Here is an 11,931-nt window from a genome sequence, read left to right as displayed (position 1 = left end):
TGGACAGGCGCGGCCCTCGACGGTTGCTACCGTGGCCAAGTTGTTCTATCAGCGCCGATTGCCGCGCGTACGTGAGGTTGTTGAGTGCATGGCGTCCCCGCGTGAGTATGCCAGGCACACCCTGAGCGGCTTATGTTGTTGATCCGAAAATGATTGCTTGCAGAGGGTTTAAAGTATTAACGGTTCACAACAGAAAATCGGCATTTTAGTAGCAAGACACTCCAGGGCCACTGGAACCCGAAATCTAAACCCATAAATTCAGATATCTAAAGTCCTCAGTTCGTGACGTGGACATTGCCTTCAGCTACTTTGGTGGCGTTTTCGGCTAATGATTGTTATTTTCCGTAACTTTTCTGTTTGGACACGGATTACCTTAATTGCTTGATCTGGCGCTAACTGTCTCTCATATCAGCGAATATTGAATCTAACACATATGGTGTCTAGCCTGTACACTTGACCCGGTCTTTGACAAGTTTTACAGTATCTGAGCCGTTATAAATTATTGACCCGCACAGGAAATGATGTGCATGCAGTTATGAGGCGCTTGGTTTTGCGCCTAAAACGTGTCCAGATGAACGATAAAGTCCTGACGATTAATTTCAGCGTAACACGCAGACTCTACGAATGACTGTTTCCAAGGCAGGGCCACCACTCATAATAATCTACGAGAAATCTGCAATTATCAGTCAATAGCGCCAACCTATAGGTCTTTGATTGGGCTCTCATATACACAATTTAGATTAGGAAATCACAAAATACGTCGAATGGAGTTGAAAAACAACGGCGCATGCCGACGGTTAATATCACTAACTCCTGTATCACCTCGTCTTATCATATTAGATATTCATTCCTTCAGATGTAAGGCGCATTTGGATAAGAATTGATAAAAATGTCAGTCGAACAGACGAGTTTTATTGTAGGACCAACAGATACATGTGTATTATTCGTCCAATGGCCATATCAGGAGCTCAGAAATTGGTCATTCGGTGTGAAGCGGTGTTGTAAGTGTTTGCGCTAGTTCTCCCATTTGTCACCGTGGCTCATTTGACATGTCGTCTAGTTCGAGTTCCAGTCAATCGGAAGCAACAACATCAATGTGAATAATGACCAGCAAAAATTCAAGTGTTTTCAAAACATCAACCCCAGCTTTGTAAACTGCATAGGAAACCTTACCTCATGTAAATTTTTCATACTCCCAATCGACCAGACTCCACACAGTGGCCGTGAGCTCTAAAATAGGACTGCATATCTAATCTCGTATATTTTTAATATAAATTTTACGACGATTCGTTTTCTCTCGATGAGCTGTCTCCAAAAACGTTTGCTAAACCTTGAAGTGGCGGAAGGTCACGTGGTTATCAAATCAAAGATTATCCGGAAACATGGCAAAAATGTGACAGACGTCCCCAGCCTGAAAAACACGACGGTTAGGCCAAAAGGCAATTATTCATATCGTCTTTTTTAACTGTGAAATGTATATTTTCAATGCATAACATACCACTGTTTATGTTTAGCCATATCACGACCGGTATACATTTTTAGCAAATACGCAACAGTGTATACATTGTACAGTTCACCGCCATTTTGTAACATACCGCGTTCACTTCATTTTACCGTCTGCTCACCTCCGTAACCAACCAATGGAAACATGCCTATACAATTGTATAAATCGTTCCATTTTCTCCGCTCTTAAAGTAATTACATAAAAATTGGAGTCGTTTGAGAGCAAAATAATTCCTGCCTAGATGACCGTTTCATCCGGTACCCCGAAACCAAAGGGTAGAATATACACCACTCGAACAACTCGTCACCATCCGGTATGCTTTCGTTAAGTGCCGCTCAAGGGTCTTTCGAACGCGTTAACTAAACTAACTTTCCCTTTTGAGTGGACGTCTAGACTCAACAGGTGATTCATTCAAACGATCAATGTCGCTACGTCCAGGCCCTGCCGGAATTTCCTGCCCGCGGAGTAAACGAGGATTTGATGAGCCGTGTCAATGAATTTGACACTGAGATGTCGAGACGGTGTTAACGGGTACAATGTAGGGTGTTTGTATTGGGCTTGAACTTGACAGTTGTTATGAGTGTGTCGCTCGAAGACTGTAGGCTAGCCTTTTAGTTGATTATTGATGTCGTCTACGACCATTATGTATAGGGAATATATGGTGAAAGACAGCTTTATCACAATATGCGTCCACGTTGTATCATATTATATTCTTCGTTCATTTTCTCTATCCCTCATACATGTAGGTTCAAATTTACATATATTTCTTGCCCTGTCGAATCAGGGTTTGCCACATTAAGACCGAGTAGGCTTCTATCGATATTTGAAAAAGGGACGATGAACAGCTTTACAGAGATGAGGCAATTTTTTTTGTAATTAGAAGAAAAAGAACATGCTTTGAATATCAAATAGGAAATTTAAGTGTTTGAAGTTGATTCTGGCGCCATCTTGAAAACAACGATTTAAGATTCAAGGCACCAGCGGCCTTCAAAATTTACCTATGAGGGCTCGTGCTGAAGTCATAATGTACTTGATTTTCATCGGGTATTCTTTCATGACATCGATTGCAGGGTTTTGTCCAAGATGCTATTTCAAACTTTCCAGAAAAATTGAAAAATATCTCGATACTCGGTTGAAAAGCCCGTCATGATTTTGTCTCAATAAATATAGGCCCTCGGAAGATAGAACAAGACTGAGATTCGGAAGTAGATTTTCGGATTCGAAAAGTTCTTACCATTCTTTGTTGGCCGACTGCTTTCAAGTTTGAGGGATTCATTTTGAAAGTTATAGAGAAATGAACTTTTCACTGTTTTGTACATATGTGAGAAAGTCTGAAATTTCGTTTTCCCCGTTGACTTAACGCAGAAAGTGTCAAGCATTTTTACTTCGAATACCAGTAATTTGCTTCGCGACCTTTCACTGTTATTTTTAATACGCAAAAAAAAAAAATAGAATAGTTTTAACTATCCGTTGGCACAGTCTGGTTATCTTTTTCGAGGTCAATGTTGCGTTTGAGGGAATATTTCAGTTTCTGAAAACTTTTCGCCATCACAGAAGCTTACAGCCAAATAAATCACCGTCCTTTATATTAATTTTGATAAAAAATTCTATTCAAAACCTGAAAGGTCAGGGCACGGTGTAGACTTAACCCAGGTCTACCCGGTCAAGCTAACATTTCACACCTGCTCTCTTGAAGATAATTGATTTTAATCCTTCTTGTTAAGCCGTGTGTACATAGTCATTTGTTCTTTAACCGACCTCTTTTATCGGACGCTTCCTCCAGTTGACAAATGGCCACGTAGGTTGTCTTGTCCCTGGTAACGACATTCCGTTAAAAACTCTTGACTGGAGTGACACAGTGTGGCGGGAGGGGAACTATAGCCGTTACACAGAGCGACCCATTGGGAAAGTTGTCTCTGACACATACACGAAGTTGTCGTAGCTGTTGAACATTTCAATGCCGAATCAAGTTTTTTTGTGTTTTTGTTGTTTGTTTGTTTTTTGCTGTTGTATTTCCAGGTTTTTCAACTGATCGCGTTCAAGAACTGAAAGTCCAGCGGTTTAGGAGTACCCATCGTTACGAAAGAACCGTGTTACATGTTGAATGGCCCTTACTCAAAACCCTGACGAGCCAACGGACAGTAAGACATACGTGTAATGATTGAAGAACGATAAGGGTGTTTTTAAAACATTTTGACAAGTGATCACTTGCCAAATGTTTTAAAAATACCCTTGACAGGTATTTTAAGACAATGTGCCCAGTAGTTACGATATGAGAATAAAACATAATTAGGGACTACATGAATATGATGGTACATACGGGTGATTCTCCTTTGAACTCAGGTTGCTTTTCTTTGTATACTCATGGCCGCTACCAATCATACTCCTCCCGTCTACGGAATGCTCGTTCTCAATTAATACGCCATGCATTCCATATTCCAACATGAATTCACCTGAGACCAGACATTGCTGTCTATAGGCTGTCTTCTCTCTACTAAACCGAACAAGCACCGTACAGTCGATAATTTCTCTCTGTGTGGTCGATCGAGACATGTTGCGTCCTCGCATGACCCCCAAAGCCGCGCAACAAACATTGGCAAAACGCACCAGTGACTCCAGACCCGCTACTGACAATTGTTTTAAGCAGACACTATACGAATTACATGTCTCTCCGATATTCCCTTGCCCAATGTATAAAGCTGTATCTTGGATTATCTTGGATTATCTTGATATGCTCGCCTTGATATGTCTATCAATTGGCTGAGGATTTAGTGTAGTCTGATTTACGTGTATTAAGTTCCTCTTATCACCAATCGACATTACAAATAGCTATAATAACACAATTCTGAGCGTATCAAACACACAAGTATGGTTGTTTATTAAACTGAATCGGCTCACGCTCATGTTGTGCGCTTTGTAACGTGCACTGTGTCTGCTGAAAGAAAGAGTGGGGCTTGGTTTAATATGCTAGACACCCACTACACACCCTTGGTCGATCGTCGGTCCTGCAAGACAGGCTACAAGTATGACGTCATGCACCCACTCTGATGTTCTGAACAGTTGAATGCAGAAGAATACAAAACCAGTCAATTTGAAATACTGATTCACACAGTCTCGCTTATCTTAAGATTGCCGCAGTATCGAAAATAAGCTATGTCGGCACTGTGTATACCATCGGCTTATGCTTCAATTTTCAAGTCTTGTTGAAGGTGCACCTTTGATCGGACGAATTCAAAGCCCTCCCTCTAAAATATGTGAAAGGCAAACATTTATAAAATATTGCTTGACCGGTGGGAACAGGACGACCTATACAAGCATTCAATTTGTACCTGGTTCAACAAATTCCATGGTTGTATGTTTCTGGCTGTTCGGGATCGCGCCCACTTCAAAGGGTTTATCACAAGTGCCGCCTGAACAGACCCTCTGATTGAAAAATTACAAGCCAACAAGCTTGCTCTTCGCACCTCCCGTTGAGGCGAACACTTCTCATTCCTGAACTTCGGCTCTACATCCGTGCTGGGACCATAGCAGGGCCTTTGTTTGACAGTTGTTTACCGCGAAGTTTGATCCGCACACCTGTGCAGCCCGCCGGCAGAGGAGGTTAAGATACGAGCACCCTCAAGACCGCACAAGTTATTGCGAAGTAAAAACTGTATCCGTGTTGACATGTTGCGACGCAGGTGTTCACAGGACCCTAGAGCTCGTGACAGAGCGTCCATTTTTGTCCAGATCCATGGACGTGACTTCGGAGTTACCCGGATCGTAAATTGCAAAGTCTCTGATTGTTTTTAGGGATAGGATTCTCACGCTGTCAACCACACCAAGTTTCACAGCGATATGTTTACTGACATAGAGCATGAAGCTAATAAATAGACCTAGCATTGATTCGTCTGCATTTCGCGAGAGGTGTTGCCAATTATGACGATCAGCGTTCGCTACTTTAAAAATTTCGGGGAATAAACTCGTTCACGATTTGTTGGCCACGGTGCTGGCCAGTCATTCATGGTTCTCCGACCTAAAAAGAAGCTGGTCAATTTAACCATTATAACATACAGTTTAGTTATGTCGTGACCGCAAAAGTGACAATTAGTTGAATGTGTTCATTTCTTTAAATCCGGACTTCATATTGTTAAAATATATCAAGCTCTTGTTAGTTTTCATTAGGTATACAGTCGCTTGTTAACTTGGGTAGAGTGTCAAGTGTCAACTTATCCTCAAACAAACTAAGGGATTTCACACCTCATAAATCACCCTATCAAAGTCACTCTGCAAAAATACTATAATATCTAAGTTTTGGCTGCCCTCGGCGGGTCGGTACCAGCTTAGCTTCACGGGCACGTGGTCGGTCGCCCTCGTTTCAGGAATTCAAGCAGCGCGAACTGATTAGTTGCCCCACTAGATGGCATTGGACAGAGTGCCTCAGCGGGGTTGCTGTTTCGAAATCCATCAAAATTTTAACTATCGATCGGCTGCCGTGACAGTTAGCACGGATCGCATGTTTTGATGGCATTAAATGATAAACCGTGTATCCGGCAAATTTTTATTCGATTGGGCTGGTACACTTTCCGTTGGTTTTATTTCAAAGTTTGAACAGATCTTTAGTGCTGAGATGTGTCTCCTCTCATTTAAACTTGCAACTGGATTTTTTGTCTGGAGATTGGTTTGGAAGACTCTGGAGCATTCGCAGGTATCACAGGCGAACACAGCCTCTTAGGTCAACATTACATCAGCCCACATTATTGATCCATTACAATTACATATTTTACTACCTTCTTGTACAACTTACCTGTCAGAATATATTTCTGAATTATTTTACTTTGGTTCGGAGCCAAAAAACCCCGACGTGTGATGGAATGCATTCTTTGAAGAAACAATCGTCGTAATCTAACGATGACTTCAGCAAGGCGCTGTAAAAACAGGTCAGGTACGAAGTCTAAAACCGCAGAGACCAAAGCCCACTACAACTGCAGGATCCGTTGAGGAACTTTCTCAACCCGATCATGGGTATGCGCAAAATTAAACAATGTAGTTAAAGAACGTTACAAGCGACGAATCGCATCGAATGTAAACGAATTATGGCACTGAACTATTAATTTTAAACTTCAAAGTGTCTCTTGGCCGCTGAGTGGCAGCTGCTTCTATGGAATTTTGACAGTACTGCACTGCACGATGGGAAATAAAAAGCAAGTATTCAGAAAACCTGGTCCTCACCAGAACCCATAAACTATAATATGATGAATTGCGCTGCATATTATAAAATAAACTTGTTTCAACAGGACCATTATATATATATATATATATATATATATATATATATATATATATATATATATATATATATATATATATATATATATATATATATATATTACTAAGATACCATAATACACAGTTTATCTGTGTGCATAATTCCTTTATTATCAATTAAATGTGTTTAAGGATGATTAACTATCGACAACATGTTCAGAATTTGTACAATAAACCAAAACATGATTATTTTTGTCTTCTTTAATTATGTTGTAAATACCAAATTTTAATCTCACCAACACAACTAATTGTACATGATTCGCACTGGTGATAATTGAAATCTAGTTCGGAATAAAATTCAGTTATCGCATGGATAGTGGAGCAGAAGGCTTTCTGAAGGTTATCAACGATGACATTTAACATTACTGACATTTCGTTAAAATTATGGTTTTAGGACCAAAGACCAAGAAACTGCATTTTACAACCAGAACACGACTTGTAAATAACGCATTAAAAGTTTCAGTCAATGGAATTTTTTGGACGTGTTTTCACCTTCATCATAGAAAACAAGGATTGGGTTTAAATGAATTGAAATGGATGCTTATGCAAGGATCAACGTGGCAAACAGTTCTAAGAATGATTGACAGAATTGAATCCTAGGGGATTGCATTCACAGAGTTCCGACAGTATCCACTTCTAAAGGAATTTCACAAAATATGCAGGGGGCAGTTTGTTTTCTAAAACGATTAGTTTTGCTTTTGTAAGGTACTTTTGGAATGATGTCTTGTGTGATGGATTCAGCCTGAAGTAGAAATTTCACGACTTTGTCCGGAATAGGTGACGCTGTTCACTGACCGGCCCTTTAGCGAGCTGGCCGCCAGATTTGGCTAACGCCCATGCCACCACAACACACAGCCAAACACTGTCAAGTGTGTCTCACGCGGTTTATTGGCATCGCAAAAAATTGAAAGTCTGATATTTAACTTTTGTGGAATGAGCTCGACAAGTCTCCACCAAACCAATGTCCACGGTATAGCATAAATCTTGCTTTTAGTGACCCGTAAACAAGCGATAGCATTCGGCAAACAAGGTACCTTTATAGGAAAACAGTAGCCACAGGTCTAGACACCATATGTGTGTTGTTTGTACACACACTCACACAACCGTCAAAGCTAACAGAAAAACATCGAATCAAAGCCAATTACAGTGTTTGAAGGCACCACTTTAATTCTCTGGCAGCCTTCAGTCCCGCCGGCAATACTGATACCTTGAGATAAGAACCATGACAGATTGCCCTGTATTGGTTGATAGCGCTGTTTAATTCCGGTATGTGGATTCTAAGGAAAGGTCATTGAGAAACGGCATCATCCGCCTGTGAATATGTCACCCCTCCTACAGGTATTTCCCCTTTGCAATTTGTCTGTGATAAATTTTGCAGGTTTTTATGGAAGAATTTCTCACTCGGTCCTCAACGGGGAAAATCTCAATCAAGCTGTGATGTGACTGCGATCTGGAGAGTTCATCATTATTGTGCAGAAATTTATGTATGTAACTGTCGTCATTAGTTAAATTCAGCTGTTGACTTAAAATTTTTGGTTTGGATGAAAATTCTTATCTTGTTTTGAGTGAGATCATTGGAATTGATAACTGTTTACCTGGGTTTGATAACGTCGTACTGAAACACGACGTGTCGCAGTCATGGATATTCAATGAATCAACCTTTACTGACTCAGAGACATGCTTGTGTGTGGTGCCGGTTATCACACTGTTACTGTCCTTCGAAAATTACCGATGGATTAGTGAGGAATTGAAGGGAATATTTCACTTCCACGCGGAAAAGAAACAAAAATAATCCATATGTGGGTATTCACCTGTGATTTAATGTAACCAATTTATAACAGTTTGCAGAAAAGGCTGTACATGTCTGACAGACAAAGAATGAGTAAATTAAATGTATGTATGTATGTATGTATGTATGTATGTATGTATGTATGTATGTATGTATGTATGTATGTATGTATGTATGTATGTATGTATGTATCTATGTATCTATGTATGTATCTATGTATCTATGTAATTAGGCAGGTGGATGGGTGCGTATAGGTAGGTATGTAGGTAGGTACGTAGGTAGATGCATGTATGTGTGCGTGCACGCGTGTGCGTGTGTGTATGATGAATGGATGGATAGATTGATGTTTATATACAAGGCTTGTCTACATTGTTTGCAGACAAAGACGATATATTCGAATTATGAAGTATTTAATATTTTTATTGAAGCCAAAATCTAGTGTTATCCATGACGACGACATCGACGACGACGACGACAAAGTTGTTGTTGTTGATGTTGTTGTTGTTGTTGTTGTTGTTGTTGTTGTTGTTGTTGTCGATTATGAGCTCCCAGTACAAATGTAGAATACTATTCATTTATGCAGATTCTATTCATGAGCATCGTATCGGTATTAAAGAGGCACTCCCACTTGGTAACATTTTTAAAACACATTTTTTTAATGCCAACGGTCGATATTTGACATGGCGACTGTGTGCGGATCGCGAGATATCGATAAAAACATGTCCTCAAAAAAGTAAAAGTTTGAATTCCGGTGGCCCATCTAAATTCAGCTTCCGAACATAAAACGTTCGGCACTGGGGCCATTGTCAACTAAGCTATGGAGTACGAGTCTACGCTGACGCTGCTGTCCGCCACAGCAGTGTCACTCGCGTCGGTGAGCGGTCATGTCCCATGGGAGAAAGTCGAGTCCTATTGACTCGGCAAAAAAAACGAAAAAAAAAGTTTGCTGATTCCACCAGAATTCGCATAGGTGACGAGCACAGATAGGTGCGGTTGATACATAGTATGCATAGTGGCCGCCGCGTGGTATGCGCGCATACCACGCGGCGGCCGCTATGTATCGAACCACGCGTAACTGTGGCAGACGACAAAATGTAGTCATCAGAGGCAACTTACATTTTACACGTAAAAACTGATATCTATGTGGTATTGTTTAAAAATTAATACAACTGATCGAGAATAATGAAAACGAAAAAACTAAGGAGAAGTTTTAAAAAAGAATTACCAGAGGTAAGGGCATTGATAATGATGTATATAAAGTCATCGCAGTAGGAGGTAAATTAATGGTTCTACTCCGGAATAAAAGGGACGCGATGCGTACGCGGTTCTACATACTCAGTACGCCCAAATAATCACGTGATGCCGGTACAAACAAACCCACATGTGTACTGTACGCGTATGGAAATACACGTACGTCTGTGCGCGTTTCCGCACATGGCTTTGTTTGTACCGTGGTCGATTCGAATTCCGGGTTTGGCCTATTGCGTCATTCGAACGTTTTTAGACTCCTTAGAATATCGTCAATCAGCACAACAACACACTTTCGGGGGATTTCGGGTCATAACCAGAAACGATCGTAAAACTTCGGGATATGTTTTTATCGATATCTCGCGATCCGCGCGGAGTCACCATGTCAAATATCGACCGTCGGCATTCAAAAATGTGCTTTAAAAATGTTACCAAGTGGGAGTGCCTCTTTAAAATGTTATGGCTATGATTTTTTATCATTGCGGAATATTCATGTAGTCGTGAAATTATTGTGACACTTTCATACAGGGTTTTTAGAAAGCAATTTGTACGACCATCAAGGGTAGTGATTATAAGCTGACAACAATATCGAGACTAGATAATTACACGATAATGAAGAGGAAATGTACGTTTACGCATTCGTTGATTTCTCATTTGCAGAGTCTTTATCAAATTGTAATGTGGTGTCCATTTTCATATTTCCTCAGCTACAATGAAATAAAGTGTCTATTGCAACTGTCATAAAATAATTGCAACAGTGTTGCAGTTCCTAGTAGTTCAGAATCATAATTGGTCAATGTAGGTGACACCATTATCATTATCCTAATTGTGACTTCCATTGGTTTTTTAATGCTTTCAGTCACACTGAAACCAATTCAAAAACATTGAATGTTTTGATTACAGCCATTCAGCCCTTCGAATTCCACGTTTCCGTTTCCTTCTGATGGTTAAATGGTATATCGGTCTTGGCCGAGAACTTGAGAACGGTTACCAGGCATGGCATTTCAGAACAATTCGTGACAAATTATGTCGCTAATTGGGGTAGGGGCAAACATCAAACTGTGTTGTGGCAACTGTACCAAACGACCCTTCTGCGACGCCCGTGGGAATCACAGGTACCAGCAAAGGTACACGTGTGACTTACCGGGTCACCTGAAAGTATTTTTAATTCTATGAGAGGATGTCTCGCTCTTATCAAGAATGTAACATTAAATTTATTTAGTCAGCAGAAAACATCGATTGGTCTCCGGAAAGTGACCGAGAGTAGATTCCTCTATACATTGTCCAGGCTCTTCAAACTCTCACCAATATATAAAATGGTATTGGGGTGGGGGTTAGGGGTCGTGCTCCCTTCAATAATTTCATCGCTTCTTTTTTCTAAACCACGATAGCTGACGTTCGCATTAAAACACAGAATTATACACTAACTCGGAAATATAGCCCCATTTTTCTTTCAAATAGAACAGGTCGATTTTCATTAAAAAGCCCTCCTACAAACCAAGCTGAGTTCTTCAGTAGGTTTACATCATGGGGTTAGATGCGATTCACATATCAGAAAATAAGTATTTCTGTTGTTACGAGTCAGATAGATTAGTGAGTTCACAGCACCTAAATGATTATTCAAACATTCCATATGAACATGGGAATGCGACATGCAGGAGAAGACTGGAAGTTGAAAGGGTCTTATGTGTACTCTCAAGTGTTGGCTTTTTTCTCGCACTCGATTCCAAGGAATGACTCCTACTCTTTCCAAGAGAGAGAGAGAGAGAGAGAGAGAGAGAGAGAGAGAGAGAGAGAGAGAGAGAGAGAGAGAGAGAGAGAGAGAGAGAGAGAGAGAGAGAGAGAGAGAGAGAGAGAGATGCAGTGTTCTCTTCCATACAATGTTCGATTTGAATGGATGGTATACCGGCTAAAGTTGTACCACAACACAACCAATTAGTGACACGCTCTGGCTGACACGGCAGGCAACTCTTTCTATATCCACCAGCGTATCCAAAGCCCCGTAAAAGCGTGGCAAGGCTTCATTGGCATTAAAGCAAAAATCCCCGTTTATTAATTCTACCTTTGCTTTTCCTTACCAAGT

This window comes from Ptychodera flava, chromosome 15, assembly GCF_041260155.1.
Source record: "Ptychodera flava strain L36383 chromosome 15, AS_Pfla_20210202, whole genome shotgun sequence".
In the NCBI taxonomy this organism is placed as follows: domain Eukaryota; kingdom Metazoa; phylum Hemichordata; class Enteropneusta; family Ptychoderidae; genus Ptychodera; species Ptychodera flava.
This window is presented reverse-complemented; position numbering follows the sequence as displayed.